At 37.8% G+C, this 18,324-nt stretch overlaps 1 protein-coding gene across 3 annotated transcripts in view; it reads right to left on the reverse strand.

Annotated features, from left to right (window-relative positions):
* rab27b (RAB27B, member RAS oncogene family) overlaps positions 1-8,442 on the reverse strand; it is a 66,624-nt gene extending 58,182 nt beyond the window's left edge. The window contains exon 1 of one of the 3 annotated variants that reach the window (XM_088911576.1): positions 8,360-8,442. The gene's annotated coding sequence lies outside the window, so the exon portion shown is untranslated. Of the gene's footprint in view, positions 1-7,941; positions 7,992-8,132; positions 8,174-8,359 lie in introns of those variants that run through there. The other 2 variants (XM_088911578.1, XM_088911577.1) reach the window with 2 other exon arrangements.
* Between the last annotated feature and the right edge of the window lie 9,882 nt (positions 8,443-18,324).

An 18,324-nucleotide genomic window follows, 5' to 3' on the forward strand; every position in this document is an offset into this window, starting at 1 on the left:
AAAAATAATTTACTCCAAGAATTACACTATCTAAAAGAACTTTGCCGTCCCCAACAACTACAACAATCTGGAAAAGTTCCAACAGGGTTTCACTTTTTCCAACAGTGTACTGAACATCTGAGACAACGGTACAAGACAATCTCTCTATGTTCCATTAAGTCCCTTTCCTCTTGAGACCATATCTTTGTAGAAACTTATATCGGTGAAACAAATGTCTCTGCTTAAAATGTTAAATGTCTGCCTCACAGAATAAGCTATCTGAAAATTGTGAGGGAGAGGAATGGGTCATACAGTATTACATTTAAACCTCTTGTGGTTAATATTCAATGTTCAGCAATGTTCAGAATTCAATACATACTGTATGAAGAAGGTGGCTATCCATTTCATAAAACAATTGTGAAATACAATATGTCTATTTGATTAAAGGTTAAATTCATTGACAGGCTGAAAGTTAACACAGGCCTACAACTTTTGGACTTTGTCACTGATTAATGATGACCTGTTGTCAGTAGAAAGCTTCTCCACAAAGGAAGGATGGTAAGATGAGGGATTATCATTTATTAAATCCAGTTTAAACACAGAATTGTTATCAAAAACACCAATGAACTTTTTGACACTTAATATAAATCCTAAATTAAAACAATTTAGATGTAATGGATTAAAAATGGGATGCAGCAAAGTCACCCATTTTTTCTTGCAATTACTTTTAAATAAACATTCATGGCAAAAATAGTTGTGCAGAAAGGTTTTTTTTTTATGTTTCTGCCAAAACCTGTCTTACCGGAGAGAAAGGTGTGGCACAGGTTATGACAGCAAAATACTTTCGTGTGCATTCAAAATAAAAAACAAATCTCATTGTCAGGTGAAACCGAGTACAAGTTGACAAAACTGACAAATTAAATGAGTTTCAGCTTAATTTAATTGGCTGCATACCACATACAAATCTTTGGTTATTGCAACAAGAAAATGTAATCTCATTTAAAAAAAATGAAGACTCCACTTTACTGTAAATAAACTCTGAGCACAGAGTCTATCCATTTCTGCTGTGCAGGTTAAAATAGTATGAGCAATGCAGGCTGTTCTAAAAACCCCTTTGGCAAAAAGACTTGGAGACACCCACAGTGCAATGAGGAGACATTAGGTCCACCAGAAGGAAACTGGAGCATGAACTGACACTGAGTCCAATGCTGCCAACAGTCAACTACAGAAACAGATGGCCAGCAAAACAATTAGGCCAGAAACACTTGCACTGGGACCACATAACTATGTCTCTCTTAACACAATCTTGTATCAACAGCAACACAAACGTGAAATCTCCAACAGATGGTATGTTGTGCATCTTCAAAGAGCATCGAAGAACAGCTGACATGAAGGACTGGACCATAGACAGTTTTTCCTGTTTGCACAGCACAGTTGTGCTACACCCTAATTTTAAAGATAAGATCAGATCACTTTATTGGCCATATACAATTTCTTGTATTAGGAATTTGTCTTTTCACATACCCCAGCTTGCTCTCCATGAGACAGGGAGAGAAGATTGGGGTCAGAGTGCAGGGTCAGCGATTTATACGGCGCCCCTGGAGCAGTTGGGGTTAAGGGACCCGACGGAGTAGGAATCCTCTGTTGGACCCAGGATACAAACCCGCAACCTTCCAACCACAGGCACAGATCCTTAGCCACAGAGCCACCTCACTGCCCTTAAATGGATTTACGGGTATGAGGGAGCAGATCGCTGCTGTTTTACAGGCCAGTTCAGTTACAGTGGTATACAGGGTGGGAAATACAACTAAATGGGTTGTGGTCAGCATGGATGGCTATAATGACTTCCACATCCTAGATCTAACATCTAGGATGTCAATCCTTGTTCCTGTTTTGCAAATAATTACAGAAGGCTCTATGTCAAGGTTTAATATGTAAACTTAAAAACTGTATAACCTGACCTAGGTTCATTCCTGAGCTGTCTTGAGTATGTGACATTGTAGAATAAATGGAGAGGTAGGAACAACTTAATCAGAACTGTTTCTCTGCATTGTGCGAGGAGTATTTTCGATGGTTATAATGCATATGCAATAATCACTTCTAACACCCATCTATAGTAATGGGTGACCAGAACTCTATCCAAACTATAAAAATTCCTGCACGATTGACTGGATTGAGAACACCATGGCGATACGCCTTGCATGTGTCTTCTTTTGGTGTTCTATGGAAAACTGACTTTTTCATACCAAAATAAAAGTTGTTTCAAACGTTTGCTGAACTGTGCTGTGATTTCTTGCATTCTCTACAAAGTAATTCCTACAAGAATATGTCAAATCCCATGACTTCATGCTTCTTTAACAATTATCACACTGTTATGTTGCAACTCAAGGTGACTAGATAGGAACCATAAAGTAGTCTCTTACCTATCTTTAGTTGGAGATGGTTTAGAATTTTTCTACACTTAGAACACTTCCATTCTTACCTACTTAGGAAATAGAAAATACAATTTTCAATATTCATATTCTGCAACAAGATAGATGTTTATTTCAATATAAGACTAACCTTTTGATGTGGACAGTTTGGTGGTCTCATCAACACTGAACAGAACTAAATACTAAAAAAACACAGACATCCCCCCCAATCTGGGGAAATAATGCTGTGAAGGGCTCACACCACATATCTGGTTAACCTTTAAACCATGAGAGACAGTTTGATTACCGTTATGCAGAAAACAAACAAATTCTGCAGTCTCTCACTTTTAAACAAAACAGCACAAGAAAACTTCATATTGATCAACCAAAAAATTAAACACAAGGAAGGATGTTTCCACTTTTCTCTCTATATATATACTGTAGATGCAGTATATATTTTATGTACAGTATGTTATCTTCAATATCACAGCTGATCAAACCAATGAAAACTGGCACAAACAGGTAGAAATTGTTACATATGAAATCTACATGCTTAGGTTCCACAGTACCACCAGTTCCGAGATCCATCTGCCATATTCGTTACCAACACAACTCAGTCACAGGCTAACCACTCCCTAAAAATGAAACCCCCTAATAATGGGTGGGATGGTCTTGACCAATCCCTACAGAAGCATCTTCGTAACCCACTTCAAAGGCCTCCAACTAGGAGGCTGCACATCAGGAACAGGTTGTAATCCTGCAGGCTGATGAGTAATCATGTTGATGATGGATTTACCGCACTCGTACTTTGTCAATGTGAATTGTTCAACACAGTAAATCGCCATGGGACCTTTACAGCAATCCCTTGATTTTATCATGCATTCACATGGTTTACCCTGGCTTCTACTATCTTTTATCATATCTCTTCATGTATTGCGATGCTTTTGCCAGGCTGTTTTACTACTGTTTCTTGCTCTGCTTTTTCCGTAATGTATCAAAAACTTTTAACGGTATGAGTACAGAATTCAAAACTGTGTAGCTTGCTTCTGTAGTATGAACTTCATGGTGGTATTTTTCTCAAATTAATGTAATTTCTCAAATTAATGAGCAATGACACAGCACAAAAATAAAAAAATTAAGAGTTTGTAGGAGAAAATTATGGCCGTGGTGTTTATTCTGTACATAAGAAATGTACACTGTAAATGTCAAAGTGAGGATGATTCATAATTAAATCTGCTGCAATTCCAGGCACCAAATGAGATAGATCTTTATGAAAGAGACCATAATATTTAATAAATTCATTTTTGGTGCCATTCATTGTGAAGAATTAATAAATTGTTGGAAATTACAATTTAAAATACTGAGAATTAAAAAAGTGGAAATAGATGTTTTTTTGCAGTATATTTCAGGCAACTAGCATGTTGTTTTATTTATAGAGGAGGACCTATTACTTCAGTGGGTGCCAGAAACTGGCATTAATAACAAACAGCCTGATTACGTGAGCTATACTGTGTCCGTAAATAGTTCAATATGCTTAGAAAAAACCTTGTGAAACATACAAATCTGCTGCTGTTTGTATTGGCATACATTCTCTTGAAACTAAGTTATTACAAAAATAGGAGAATATTTTAAAAATACATTAAAGTGCTTTTAACAAAAGGTTTTTCTGTTTCAGCTACAGCTTTTCTGTTTCCCAAACTATAGAATGGGAATTTTTATTAATCACTAATAGTTTTGCTTCTATATCTACACTAGTTTAACTCAACCATTCAAGACCAAAACTGAGTTACAGTGAGTACTGCCCTCACTACAGTGAGTGGGCACAAAGACCCTAAGTCATGCAGATGGTTATTACAACAGAGTATGGAATAGATATTGGCACAGGTGTCACTCTTGTACACTGTATAATCATTATAACCATGTTCACGATACCACCAATCCTCCTTACGAACATACTAATGTGCAAGAAGTTCTTTGCAGCAAAAATCCTAAAATCAAGTGCTTGGGCAACACTTCTTTAATACTGGCTTACACCTTTATACAAAACCTTTATTCCATCCAGCTTCTGCCATTTTGGCAGAATTCCATCCAATCTATACGTTCCTGCAATATGTTAAACATCTGCATGTGTACAAAATTATTAACTACCTCTCCCCCAATGAAACAACAGTCAAACTCTTTATCTTGCGCCGAATCTAATGAACTATAGCTACAACGCATGCCAATTATCTTAGAAGACTTAGTCTCTGTTATATGCAATTGTTCATCAAAAAAAAACACACACTTGTGAAATCAGAGGAGGCCACTCAGCCCATCATGTTCAATTAGTTCTATGTCCCATAGATTCCAATTGAGAATACCGAACAACCCCCTCGCAGCCTCTTTAAACACCCATAAAGGCCAATTTTTCAACTGATGCAACATTCCACATCTTGCATGTTTCGGCAGGTGGGAGGAAACCGAAGCACCCAGCAGACACCACACTGCCGCATGAGCTCTTTAATGTAGTTGCCGTTATTTCGAACTATTATTGTTCCATTTATCTATTCACCTTTAAAAAAATAATTAGCTAAAAAACAGGAAGAACACAAAACATTACAGTCAATATGAACTTCTCCTTTCAAAAAACGAGAGAGAATAAAATATCTATAATGTTTTATTTTTTTATAATTGCTTCATATTTTTCAAAACGATGACATTTCCCCCAGCTTCCGAAGGTCTCAACTTCTATAAATACTAAGTAAGGCAGCTTTTCCTTTACCTAGACCCATGACACTACTGAATTTTATTAGTCAACAGCTGCAAGGGAAGAAGGAATTTAATAAAATAAGAATGTCTTGCCCCTACAATTCTGTTTATCTCATTGTAAAGGCAGCTTTTTTTTTTAACATGTAGCCTGACTTCAAAAGATTTCACTTGGAATGATATTTCAAAACATTACTCACTGATGGGAAATGGACAGGTAGGAAAATTCTATTGTCCTGTACAGCCCCAGGCGATACCGTACTTGATATGCTGTCAAGACACATGCGTATAACTTCCTTTCTTTATAAATGAATTAGAATACACAGGAGAGCTCCGGCTGTTGTATCAAACCCTGCCTGGAGTGCTTTCCGATTTCCATTTCGACTTGAACAGGGAAAGAGGAGCTGAATTTAAAAGTTGTTTCAAGTACCGCAGTGCTGAATACATGTGAAGATTTGGATACAGCCAGAAATGTACAACATCTGGCAGCAGATGGAGATAAACAAAGCCTCACATGATTGAAACAGGCAAAGAACATTCACCAAATAAATGTTCAACATTCAAATAAAGAATAAATAGACCCATCATGGCCTAAGCATGTAAGAGCATAAAAGGTTATTTTTTGAGAGGAGGCCATAAGGCCCATCTACCTCATTCGGTTATTAAAACTTAAGTAATTTGAGAATCTTATACAGGTCACAGTTTGGTAAAACAAACCATGATGACAATATGGCTGTTCAAAACTCTTACAACTCCTTTCCTGCAGATTCCACTTGTGCCCCGTTTTTCATTGTTGATGCCGGAAAAGTCAATGGCTTGAATTTGTCTGTCAATGTAACACTTTAACCATGAAAATACATCTGGTCACTGTTTCCTGGACTGAATCCAGCGTAGCACTACCTCTTCTTGAACACAGCACCACCATTCACAAATCTAGAAGGCAGTTCTTCATGATTTTTTTTAAACAAAGTGAAGGGAAAGAAAGTATTCAAGTATTCTTCTAGCTATCCTTCCTGAAACCGCTGTCAGGAGTATTAACTCCCACATGAAACCTGGCACAAAGGTAGGCTTTCAATTATTTACACATTTAGGAGACTTCTAATGTAACAATGATGTGAATTCCTCTTGTTGGGTTTGTAAATTAACCCAAATAGCACTGCAAACAGGATCTAGGTGCAGGTGACATTAAGGGAATGATGATATTAGCTCACTGTGGAGTTCTTTTATATTTAAGCAATTTTGGTTTAGTTTTGCTGTGTGTTTATAGTCATTACACTGAAGGACTAAACATCAGCCACAAAAGGGTGAGGTGAGGAAAGGAGTAGCACTGTGCCTTCAAAAATGTGCCACACCTTTATTATATCACAATTAAAAAAAGTAAATAAAATAACTGCTCGACATTGTACTGCAGGCACTGCACTGCAGGCTTGGATAGATAATCATGTCACAGAAAGCGGCACTCTGTGAGAGCAACTTAAGAAAAGATATAAAGCAGTGCCTACCACAATCAAAACATACAGAAAAAAAACAGTTGTTGTTGCAAACTAAAGTGGTCAAGGCAGAAAGGGGAAACAGATGAAGCATTTGAATATCTACAGTTAATCATTTTCTAACCAGCACTCTTCTTGCCACTGGTTTCAATTACACATCACATCTCTCAAAACTAAAGGGCAAAGTTAAGCTGCAGAATTAAGAACAGCAGAAAGGAGGCAAACCTGAGAAGGTCTTTTATGGTCTCTTGGATCTGTTTCACTACAGTCACACAGTCATTTGCATTTGCTGGCTGTAACAGGAATAAACTGACCAAGGAATAAACCCCCTCAACACGGCCAAATAGACACTTTGAACAGACAGTAAAACCCAACATGTACAGAATATATTTGGTATACAGGGGGATATACAGAAGGACGCTCAGACTTCATGCAGACCAACACTCGAAGTCATCAGGTACAGTAGCAATGCTACAGCCCCGGTGATATTCTGATATGTTGTGAGTGCTGTACCGCAAATCTTTGCTAACGCGAGGAATAAGGCAAAAAGTGTAAGTTTCCCTCCACAGAAGTAAACAGTTCTACGGTTAAAAACGGTAACATATCTGAATTAATATATAAATCACGGAATGTTTCATATTACACATTTATAGTGTCTATGCTCTATGAGATGTTCTACTAGACGCTACAACTACACAGGGAGTGACAGAATAACAGCTCCCCCTTACAAAAAAAACTTATGCATTTCAGAAAGATTAAATTGTGGAATGCATATATGAGGATCTGAATTCTACACTGACACACCTTTATTAAACTAAATGAGCATGTCGATTTCTAAAACTATATCGTTATAACTTTTTTTTCTGAGCGCTTACACAACAGTCTCGCAAAAGAGATTGTTAAAAAATTATATTAAGAAAAATCACCACAGAATCCATTAAATCACCTTAGCATCCAATTACTCTATCTAGGTTTATTTGAGATGTATATTAATCACAAAACACAGTGCTCAAGCAGATAAAAGGCTGTCTCAAACGTTATTCATTTCATTTGGATGCAACAATTTAAATCTCACTAGTCTAACTCAAACTCAGCCTAGCATGTTATTTCCACCTTTCAGTGCACACAACTTCAAAGCTTAAAACTTAATATGACACTTAGTAACATGTACTATATAAATACAAAGAAAACCGTTCCTGCAGAACAACCTTGATCATTTCATATGCGATAATTCATATAGTTACGCTAGCGATACATGGACTCAGGCCAATAACTGCCCTGAGAAAAAGGATATATTCCAACAGACATTACCATACCGGGAGGTAGTTACACTATCCGGAGATGATGATGATGGTGATGACGATGATGAAAACTGTTACGTTGTTGAAAACAAGAAGGTAAATTTAACGTGCACAAAAATATGTTCAATAGTAGTATCTGCTGACCAACAACATCCACGGAGCTTACCACGCAACAAACAAGCTTTTAAAAAACACGAAGTCCTTACACAACAATAAAGAAGGCTCAGAAATCTTGCTTGCAGGTGTCTGCCTAGCCCATTTCTCCCTAGTACAGAAGCATTTTCGTCTCCAGAGCCTCTAGAAACCAAACGCCAAACAACGCACGATAAGACATTTCTTTAATGCAAACGCCTCTGGTGGATTGATTCTCCGCCCTCAGGTTTCTGACACCTAGGACTACTTTGTACCAAAATAAATGTAAGATGCATCATACCTCACACAAGCCGTTTCCTCAGCATGATGCTTCCTTCCTTGTATAACGCTGTAGCCGTTGCAAGCAGCTTTGGTAGACGTGGATGACAAATGTATTCCGGGTCCTAACGCCCCTCCCAATTCCGTGTCTGCTGCAAACAGGACGCAACAGGTGTGGTGCTGCTCGCTGCTAATTCTGAGGAACGTAAGGACGTAAAAATGTTTACAAAAGACTGAAGGCTTTTCGGTCCAACTAGTACATTTGCTTTCTGTAAGCAAATTGATTCGAGAATCTCACCTACCTAGCCTTTCATGAAAGATGCCATGGCATAAGATTATACAACGCAGCTGGGTAGCTTGTGAAGCCAATTCTTTTTATAAATAAGGGCCTCGAGTCCTCACGTTTAAGCACACTTTCATACTCCCGTACTTTCTGAATCTGAGTACTTGAATAAGGTCTCCTTGTTGTCTTGTCATTTCTAAAAACCGATTCAGTTAGCCTGTTTAGAACAGCCCTTTAAGCCCAGGGGTGTATGTGGTTGCTCTTCACCGGGCTGCTTGTAAAGCAGCAACATATTTTAGTGTGTTGGGAATGAATATGATACTTGTCTACATTTAATGTTATCAGACAGATTCTTGGCCAATCCTGAATATGTTCTAAATTTTTAATCTGGTTTGCAACTTCTATAGTATATTTTCTATTTTATTATTTACATAAATAAATGTTACTAATGGTTACAAAACGAATATATAAATAGATATGATCAATAATAAATGTACTTCACCAGTTACATCACCCCAATGTGAGAATTTCCAGTTTCCTGTTCATTAATGGATTCTTAATCCAAAATTAATTATATATAATTATTGTAGCAAATCTCTTTAACATTTGTAATGTTTTAAACTATACCTTTCGTTTTGAGCAATGTCATTAAATTATATTTTTACAGCTCAAATAAATCTGATTTGTTTGTGAAACAAAGTGAACTCAATAAACATTCTTTCTAATAATTTTAATATTGTTTTATTCTATCAAATGCAAACATTGACTAAGGATTGAAGATACAGTAAGTACGTTGTTTGCTTTGTCATCAGTTCAATTTAAAGTATTGTAACGCATACAGCTGACATTACAGGTTGTGCGAGCTGGCTGCCGAATTAACCGAATGAACCCGAAAGTGCTACAGTATGAAGACTTTAATTTACTATTTACTAGGTCAGCCTCTTTATACAAGGTGACTCCTAATATCGTATCTAATATTGTGCATATCTACCCCTCTTTAAAAAAAAAATATTACCAACAGACATAATGCCATGTACAGAAATTATTGCATTTCTGAGATGAATCATAAGGTATAAAGGTAAATTGCTCTACAGAGAAACAAAAGAAACGTAATAAAATATGCAGAAAGTACAGCCATACAGGGATGAATCATAGACTCAACAGTGTTGCTGTGTTGCAGAATTGCTGTGCTCTGACGAGATGTAATGCAACGTGGTCAGAGATGGTTCGGTACTGATGTGTTTGCGTATCTGACAACCTAGCCTCCAGCAAATGGTACAGAAGTACAGAAGGGGTAACCTATAAGGATAAACATGGAACTGCAGGCAGTAGTACAGTGTTGTCCTATAGTTTTCTGGGTTCGTAATGATTTTATTAATAAGAAAATTCAAAACAAATATACACAAAGAACCCTATACCTAAGGTCTTACAGGATTTTATTACCTTTATGTTTTAATAATTTAATAATACAGTTCGTCACCTGGTAACTGCAATTAGACGTCTCCAACGAAACTTTTCTTTCGTCCATTTGTCACTCTTTTAGCTTTTTTTGTGTACATGTACAGTTTGATAAAAGGTGTACTGTCTGATTGTGAACACATACAAACACAAAAGACCAGAAATGTTAATGTAAATCAAATAAAACTAAAAGCGCTAGATGTATTTGAAACAGAAGTAAGCAAATGTAAGTTGTTAAGGCATTTGAATATATAGCTCGAAACAGACAACAATAAAACGATAGAGCAAATCAAAACAAGGAACGTTGACACAGGTATAATTAAGCCTTTGCTTTATACCTGTAAATCAAAAAGAAAAAAATATTTAAGACTATTATAATCGGAAAATATAATATATAAAAGTACTAATTAAAGATGCGTTACATGCTAATCATAATGAGAGGAACGATGTTGCAAGTACTAATTGTACTAATATATCTTAAGGTTATGAAATAGCACCTGGCAAACTCTCCGTATGTTACTTTTCTCCTCATTAATGTCGTCAGTCTTTTATTTACTTCGTATCTCTAAGCAAGCATTTTCCCCCGCTTCGATTGTCACATTGCTTTCCTCAATTCGTCATCGATGCAAATGTAATCCAAAACACTTCCGAGTTGTATTTAGTCTTTAAGTGAGAATACCTGTCGTTTTCAATAACTGTTTACTCTAGTAGTGGGTCGATGTGAAACACACTGGAACAGTCCATCGTATGGCACACACTTTCAGCAGAAAATTTTGAGAATCAATTATCCAAAGCATTACCCAAACAGACACCGTGTTTGGACAGTATGAGGAAACTGGAGCATCTAGAGACAACCAACACAGGCATGGGAAAGAACTCAACACAGAAGGTACCCTAAGATGGAATCGAGCTCAGGACCCAAGATCTGTAAAACAGCGGCTCTGAATGTCAAGACCTTCAGTGTGACATAGTAAGCTACAGTATATTCTGACAGACCAATTTGGAGCCCATGTAGAAAAATCCTGAAGATGGTCTGTGTGAGTTGCATTTTAAAGTGGATAGTGGAAAGTGGAGACGAGATATTATTTATGTTCCATCTGTACATATGAAAACTGACACAAACAAAGCTCCCTTGATCTTTGCTGCATGTACCTTGAGCTCATTGTGCAAAGCAGATCTTTCCATTTTATCATCCTCAAGGCTACATTCAGAAAACCCACAGATGCTAGCAAATGTGTGTATCCATGCTCTCTTTGATGGAATTATACCACTTTAATTTGTTACATATGGATCAGACAAGCCTTTGAAAACCACTTAGTTTTCGTCATTGCCGAGAAAACAGTTTAAAGCTTTGGTTCAAGAAAGGTGATAATTGGCTCTAAGCCTGATAACCTTGTTGTGATTTTGCTCAAAAGCTAGTCTTTCATTTTCAGTAAAGTTTCAGATTTAGTTTCAAACTTTCTAAGGTCTTGAATTCTAGCCACTGTAGGGAAAATAAGAGATGTGATTGGATATTTTGTTTGAGAGAGTAAAGATGGCTTCCAGGAATGGTTTCAGAATCACAAACTGTTCCCAGAACAAAGTCAAGATCAAGAGCAATCTTTACAGTAGCACTCCCCCCAAAAAAATACTTTAACTGAAGTTGTGAATTTCTCTTTTTGTCTTGAAGTATTTTTACAAATATTTGAATGATGATGAAAGAACAATTTCTCATTCAGATTCCCCATGGTATAGCCTGCATTGTATTTTGTATTTTGTATTTGCTAAAAATGTTTCCCAAGTTAACAAGCTGTCTGGAGTCAGCTAGTTTTAGGATAGGTGGGAAATAAATTTGATTTGTGGTTATTCTGGGTCAGGTGTACTGGGTCATATGTTCTGCTATGTGACCTTGATATCCTGACAACCAACTTTTGGCCAATCAAGTGTAAGGACAACATATTTGAAAACAGCTGTTAAATGATGTCCTATTTAGAGCAGGAGATTGGTTAAAATGACATCTTGGAGAGAACCGAATGAGTCCTTGAATGTTTATAAAGTATTCTAGCTTTTTTGTCATGCTTGCACCTTCTGACTTGCAGTAAAAATGAATTAAAGGTCCTTGTACATCCAATGTGATGTGTTCACTGAAGTTAGACTGGCTCTTGGAGTCACCTCATGCCACAGAGTGCCCCCAAAATGTAACAGCAGTGAAATTATTGAGCAAATATTATATTATTTATACTTGAAACTGTTACTGGAGGTGTTATATTTATAAAGTGATGAACTTGTCATTAAACTCTGATATAAAATTCTTAGCAGTAATTTGAGTTTTGTAGAGTAAACCTTTGCCAATTCTGTCTTCCACCAGGTGGTTATGTCTACAACAGTTTGCTCCACTGTTCAATCAGGGGGCTGAATGGACATTCATTCTTTGATTCTTTGATTGTTTGTTGAAGTTGTGTGCATGCCAGGAGGGAAAGATGGCCCACACTATCCTTCATATAATACAATGTAGTGACTCACAGCAAATGCAATTACAGTATTCAGCATCAACGTTTGTTGATTTTAACTTGTGTTTCCATGGAAACATGTCAGATGGATACTTCTTACCCTGTGTTTGTTTATTAGTACCCAATTAGTTTCAGCATGACTGCACTCAGCCTTTAAAATATAAAAAAACATTGTACAGTACATAAACTCACCTGCGATGTATGAGCAACAGGTTTTACTTTTTGCTATACTACTTGTTGAGAATTTCAGGACTGTTCGGATTCTAAACTGTATAATGGCTCTAATCCATTTATGTTTTTCATCAGCTGCAATGCTCTCATGTTGTCAATAATGCTCCTTTATAGCACTATATACTGTACGTAGAAGGCGTTTAGTGTTATGTGACATAAATTACTTGCACTATCCTCTTTGCTTTAGAAATAATATTTCATTAAAGTGTTAAGATTTCACACCCAAAATATTATTTGTAATCATAAATTGAAAACTGTTTATTCTAAAGATAAAGAACTGCTGTAACAACATTTTAGAAGTTAAATGAGTATATGACTAAAGGAATCATTTCATTGCTACAAAGACTTAACTGTCTGAATGAACTGAGTATAAATAACATGTCATTCATGCAGACTATAACCAAGAATTTTAAAACTAAAAAAATATTAGGAATATGAAATACATCTGAATGCGTGTACTGTTAGGTCCAAGGTAAAATGTTAAATTCCCCCAGGATTTGATCAGATTAATAATAGTAGACATTAAAAATGCCTATTAAAAATGTGGTTAAAATGTCTGTTATTGTTACATCAAAAGTAAAAGCAAACAGAGTAGGCACAATAACAGGAAACTTGTGGAACTCTTTGAGGAAACCCATGGATTACATGTGAGAGGGTATTAAATGTTCTGTTCTGTAATTCATCTGAAACATTTCTGTGATTCTCCATAGCCAGAGTCTTCATATCTAACACAAGTAAATACTGGAACAAAATCCTTGGATTCTGAGGTTACAGGCCCTCATTTAAAATTCCATTCTATTGCCTCCTCCTAATTCTCCCCTCCAGGCAAAAAGTATGTGTTTCTTTTAGACTGTATTGAAGAAGGTTTGGTTTTGGTCGCTGACTTTTTTATTCCATTGTTCCATGTTAAGCAGATACCCGAGTGCCAGCAGCAGCAGCAGCTGTATCACCCTGCAACTCACAACTGGTGACCCAGTTACCAGTTAAGCAAGTGTAAGCCAGCTCAGGCTTGGGTGGGAGACCTCACAGGGAAGGTTAAGGTTGCAACTGGAAGAGGTGGTGGTGGAACCAGTAGGTAGAGCTCTACGGTCTGTGCGGGTCCTAATGCCCCAGTATAGAGCCGGGGACATTAGGCTGTGAAAAGGCGCCATCTTTCAGATGAGACATAAAACCAAGGTTCTGAATTTCCGTGGTTATTAAAAATCCCAGGGCATTTCTCGAAAAGAGTATGGATGTTTCCCCTGGTGTCTTGGCCAAATTTCTCCACCCCTAATATTCACATATTAGTTGTTTCTACAGAAGCAATTATTAAAAGATATTAGAGAAGATTATCTCTATGTTGAATTTACAAAGTAGAGACCAGCTGAATTCTATAGATATAGATATAAATCTATAATTCAGCTGGTCTTTACGTTGTTAATTCAAAATACAGTAAGAATCAATGTGTGAGCTGTAAAGAGGTCAATCCAATTTGTAACACTAAAAGGAAAAAGATGTTTTGGTTGCAGAGCCTTTTGGGGGTTTTTGACTCCAAAGCCAAAAAATTGATCCATTTTACTCTGTATACTGTTTTGCCCAGCGAACCAAACCTCACAGCCCCAGGCCTCCATGGTAACAGTGCCATGAGAATGCGATCAGGGTGGCTGTCTCTGACACCTGCCTCCCCCTTAGCATCTCATCAGCACCGGATACTTAAACCCTGTCCTGTCCACAGCCAGACACTCTGTCATTGAGCTTTCCTACCTGTGTATGGAAGAGCTCCTTGCGTAAACCAGCCTGTTCACTACTCATCCTGCACTCCACCTGAACCTGTCAGATCCGTCTAATTCTGAGTCAGAGTCAGGACCTGACGACCAGCCTGATCCCCATCTTTTTCCAGATTGCTGATGCTGATAACGGTGTTAACAGCATTTTTTTAATCTTCCTGACTCCTTTCCCTCTGTTCTGCGTGGCTGTGCGGCACTCTCCCTGATCTCTCTGTCTGGCTAGTGCATCCCCAGCTCTGCCTTGTCTGCCTGCCAGCTCTGCCTGTCTGCCTGTCTGCATTCTCCACCTCGCCTGTCTGCTTGCCTTCAGCCGGACCTAGAAATCGGATTCCTCAGCTTATCTTACAGTAGATGCAGCAGATCAGAGCAGCATCCTAACGTATACATACTGTTACATACTGTATATTGCTGACATGCAGACATACACAACCCATCCATCTATCCATCCATTTTCTAATTCCTTCATCCAATTCAGGGTCGTGGGGGAGAGAGAGCCTATCCTGGCAAGCAAGGTGCGCGAGGCAGAATAAACTCTGGATAGGATGCCTAGTCTGTTACAGGACACACACAGAACCAAACACAAAAGCACTCACACCGGGGCCAATATTTCCAGATACCAATGAACCCACCAGAAAGTCTTCTGGTTGTGGGAGGAAAGCAGTGCACCCAGAAGAAAAGCCATGCAAATACAGGGAAAACATACAATGTCCACTCAGATAGTACCCCAGGTCCAGAACTGAAGAGCGCTGTGTGGGTCATCATGCCATCCCACATGCACAAACATGAATAATGAATATACAGTTTACATGTTGAGTTGGTAGGCAGGGACTTGAGATTGATAATCTGAAAGAAAGGTTATTGTTAGGATGAAAGAAGTTTCTTTTATTTGGTGCCATTTGAATTAAAATGCTATAGTATTTGCTCAAGAGAGGGTTGTGTGTCTTTGTCATTATTTAACAAGATGTCAGCAGCCATATCACCCTTCAGCTCACAACTGGCAACCCACTTCCTGGATGGGAGACCTCTTGGGGAAAACTAAGGTTGCTGCTGGAAGAGGTGTTAGTGGGGCCTGTAGGGGGTGCTCACTCTGCACTCTGTGTGGGTCCTAGTGCCCCAGTATAGTGATGGAACACTATACTGTTGCAATGCTCCGTGGAAAGCGAAGGGCATGACAAGGCACAGAAAGGCGTCATGGCCATCCAATGCAACCAAGTTGTGAGACTCATACTACTCGTACCACTGGACCCAAGCTTCTGAGGTCGAGAGAGCCCCAGTGCAATGGCTTTCCCACTTTAAAAAAAAGCTCTCCCACACAGGCTTCTTTGTGCATCTTCCAAACAGTTAAGCTGCACAAAGTACAACCGTCATCGTCAGACAGACAACCATCATTTAACAAAATGATGCAACTTTACATTTTCTCTTGTGAAAATACATGTGAACCCGTAGATTCAGTAACTGGTGGCACCTCCTTCAGCAGCAATAACCTCAACTGGACTTTTCCTGTTGCTGTGTTTATCAATATCTCACATTGGTTTTGGGGAATTTTGGCCAATTATCCCTACAGAACTGGTTCACGTCAGTGACAGTTGGAGCTTTCCTTCCATAAACAGCTTGCTTTAAATCCTTCCATAACATTTCAGTGGGTTTAGATTCAGACTGCGACTTGGTCAATCCAAATTGCAAAATTGCATCTTCTTCAGCCATATCTGTTGTAGATCTGCTTGCAGGTTTAGGATCACTGTCCTGCTGCATGACCCACTTTCAGCTCAGCTTCTGCTGAAGGCCTGACGTTCTTCAGAATCTGACAATGCAATGCCGAACTGATGGTTCTGTTAGTAATGGCAAGCTGCCTGGGACCTGAGACAGTAAAGCTGCCCCAATCAATGATGCTCCCATCACCATGCTTGAGAGTCAGAATGGAATTAGTTTTTGGCTACGAGTCATGTTTTGCTTTTCACTACAGAAAGACAAAGACAGTCCCTTCCTTCTCCCTTCTTTCCTTGGATAAATTTACACTCAGTGCATCTACCCTCTACCACACAGAAGATCATAACCAAACAGAAGCTGGAAACTACTTCCTGGTTTTTAATTTGTTTCCTGACCAATTGTCATTTCTCATCTGGTCAGGTGACTGATGGCAGCAGCTTATTTCCTACAGCATTCTAGGCAATGCAGCTCAGACCAGGATCTATATTTTGTCTGAACCTGCTGCTCTCTTGCACTTTATAAATGGGCAAGGCTAACAGTGAAAAACAGTAAATTGTCAGTCGAACAGTTAAAAAAGATCAGAGCTGGAGTAAGCTTAAAATACGGAAAGCAGCAGATAGAGAGAAGTGGAAAGTCTTATGGATGTGTTCATTCAGCAGTTAACGAGAAAGACTGTTGCTAATGATGATGATACAAGCAGTGAGAAGTGTAAATGGGATTTGTCAATAATAAGAACTTTTAAAATCCTACAGAAATCCCTAGTGTTATCCTGCATGCTGTGAAATAATTAGAAACTGGCAGATTAGATTTGGATATGAGACATATTATTGGACATCTGAATGCAATTATTCATCATGACTATGGGGATAAGAGCTTATTATGCAGATATTAAAAGATATATTTGCATTCTATTTTACTTATTTTGCTTTGATATCACAACAAAATTAAGAATACTTTGAATGAATTTAAAACTCTTCTTTAAAACTAAACAAATGGTTTAGTGTGTTAAATTACAAATAATGAGTACCTAATAGAGTATTCTTTAGTATTTAAATATTTTACTCAGATTTCAAAAATAAGGCAATTTTAGATTTATGTAGATGTTAGCATATGCCAAGTGGTGTTGTTTTAATGTCTAATTTTTTAGCTCTGATTTCCTCTTATATGAGAAGCTATGATACAGTAGCTTATCCTCATCTTGTAAATAGACAATTTACAACAGATGCATATAGTTCTATGACGAGTCTACTGAACTGCTTGTAAGAATTTGAAATTATTTTAAATTTGAAATGTTTTACTTATTAATTTTTAATTAAGGGTTTATTCTACAGAATGCATATTATGATCGGCAGCCTTTGGTTTGTGGTGTGGTGGCTTCCTTTCAACTGAACTAACTTACAGTACGTGGAGTCAGTTAGGATTGCTTTGAAATTCTGAATCTTGCTTATGTTCGGTTCCTTTCTTTCTTTGTCTTTCTCAAGCATTTAAGGAGACAAACTGCAAGGAACACAAACTTTGAGGAAACCACACAACTAAAAATTGTGTCAGTTGTATTGGAAAGGTACAAACTTTATTCCATAAATTGTCCTGAGGAGGAATGTGCCGCTTGGACAGACTAAAATAATTAAATCTTTTGAGTCTTGAAGAGAGAACACTACGAATGGGCCAGATTCAAGTATTCCAATTCCTCAAAGACATTGACAAAGTAAACTTCTTCAGGATCAATAGTGAAATTTGAACCAGTAGGATGCAAATGTAAACTAAGGAGATAAATGCATGTGAAATTAAGCTCAGGAGGCACTTCTTTACACAAACGATTGTGGAAAGATGCAACACGTTATCAAGTCATGTTGTTAGTGCCGATACCCTTGAAGCTTCTTTCAAGGATCTGCTGGATGAGATCATTGGATCAAATAGCTACTAAAAGACAATGAGCTAGATGTACTGAAGATTCTCCTCTCTTTTGTAAATCTTGTTACATTCAAGTTTCATTGCAGTAGCACGCTCCAGTTTACCAGTAAACATTGTCTTTTTACATTTCCATGGAACTATT

Source organism: Atractosteus spatula, chromosome 3 (assembly GCF_055471065.1).
Source record: "Atractosteus spatula isolate fAtrSpa1 chromosome 3, fAtrSpa1.hap1, whole genome shotgun sequence".
Lineage (NCBI taxonomy): Eukaryota > Metazoa > Chordata > Actinopteri > Semionotiformes > Lepisosteidae > Atractosteus > Atractosteus spatula.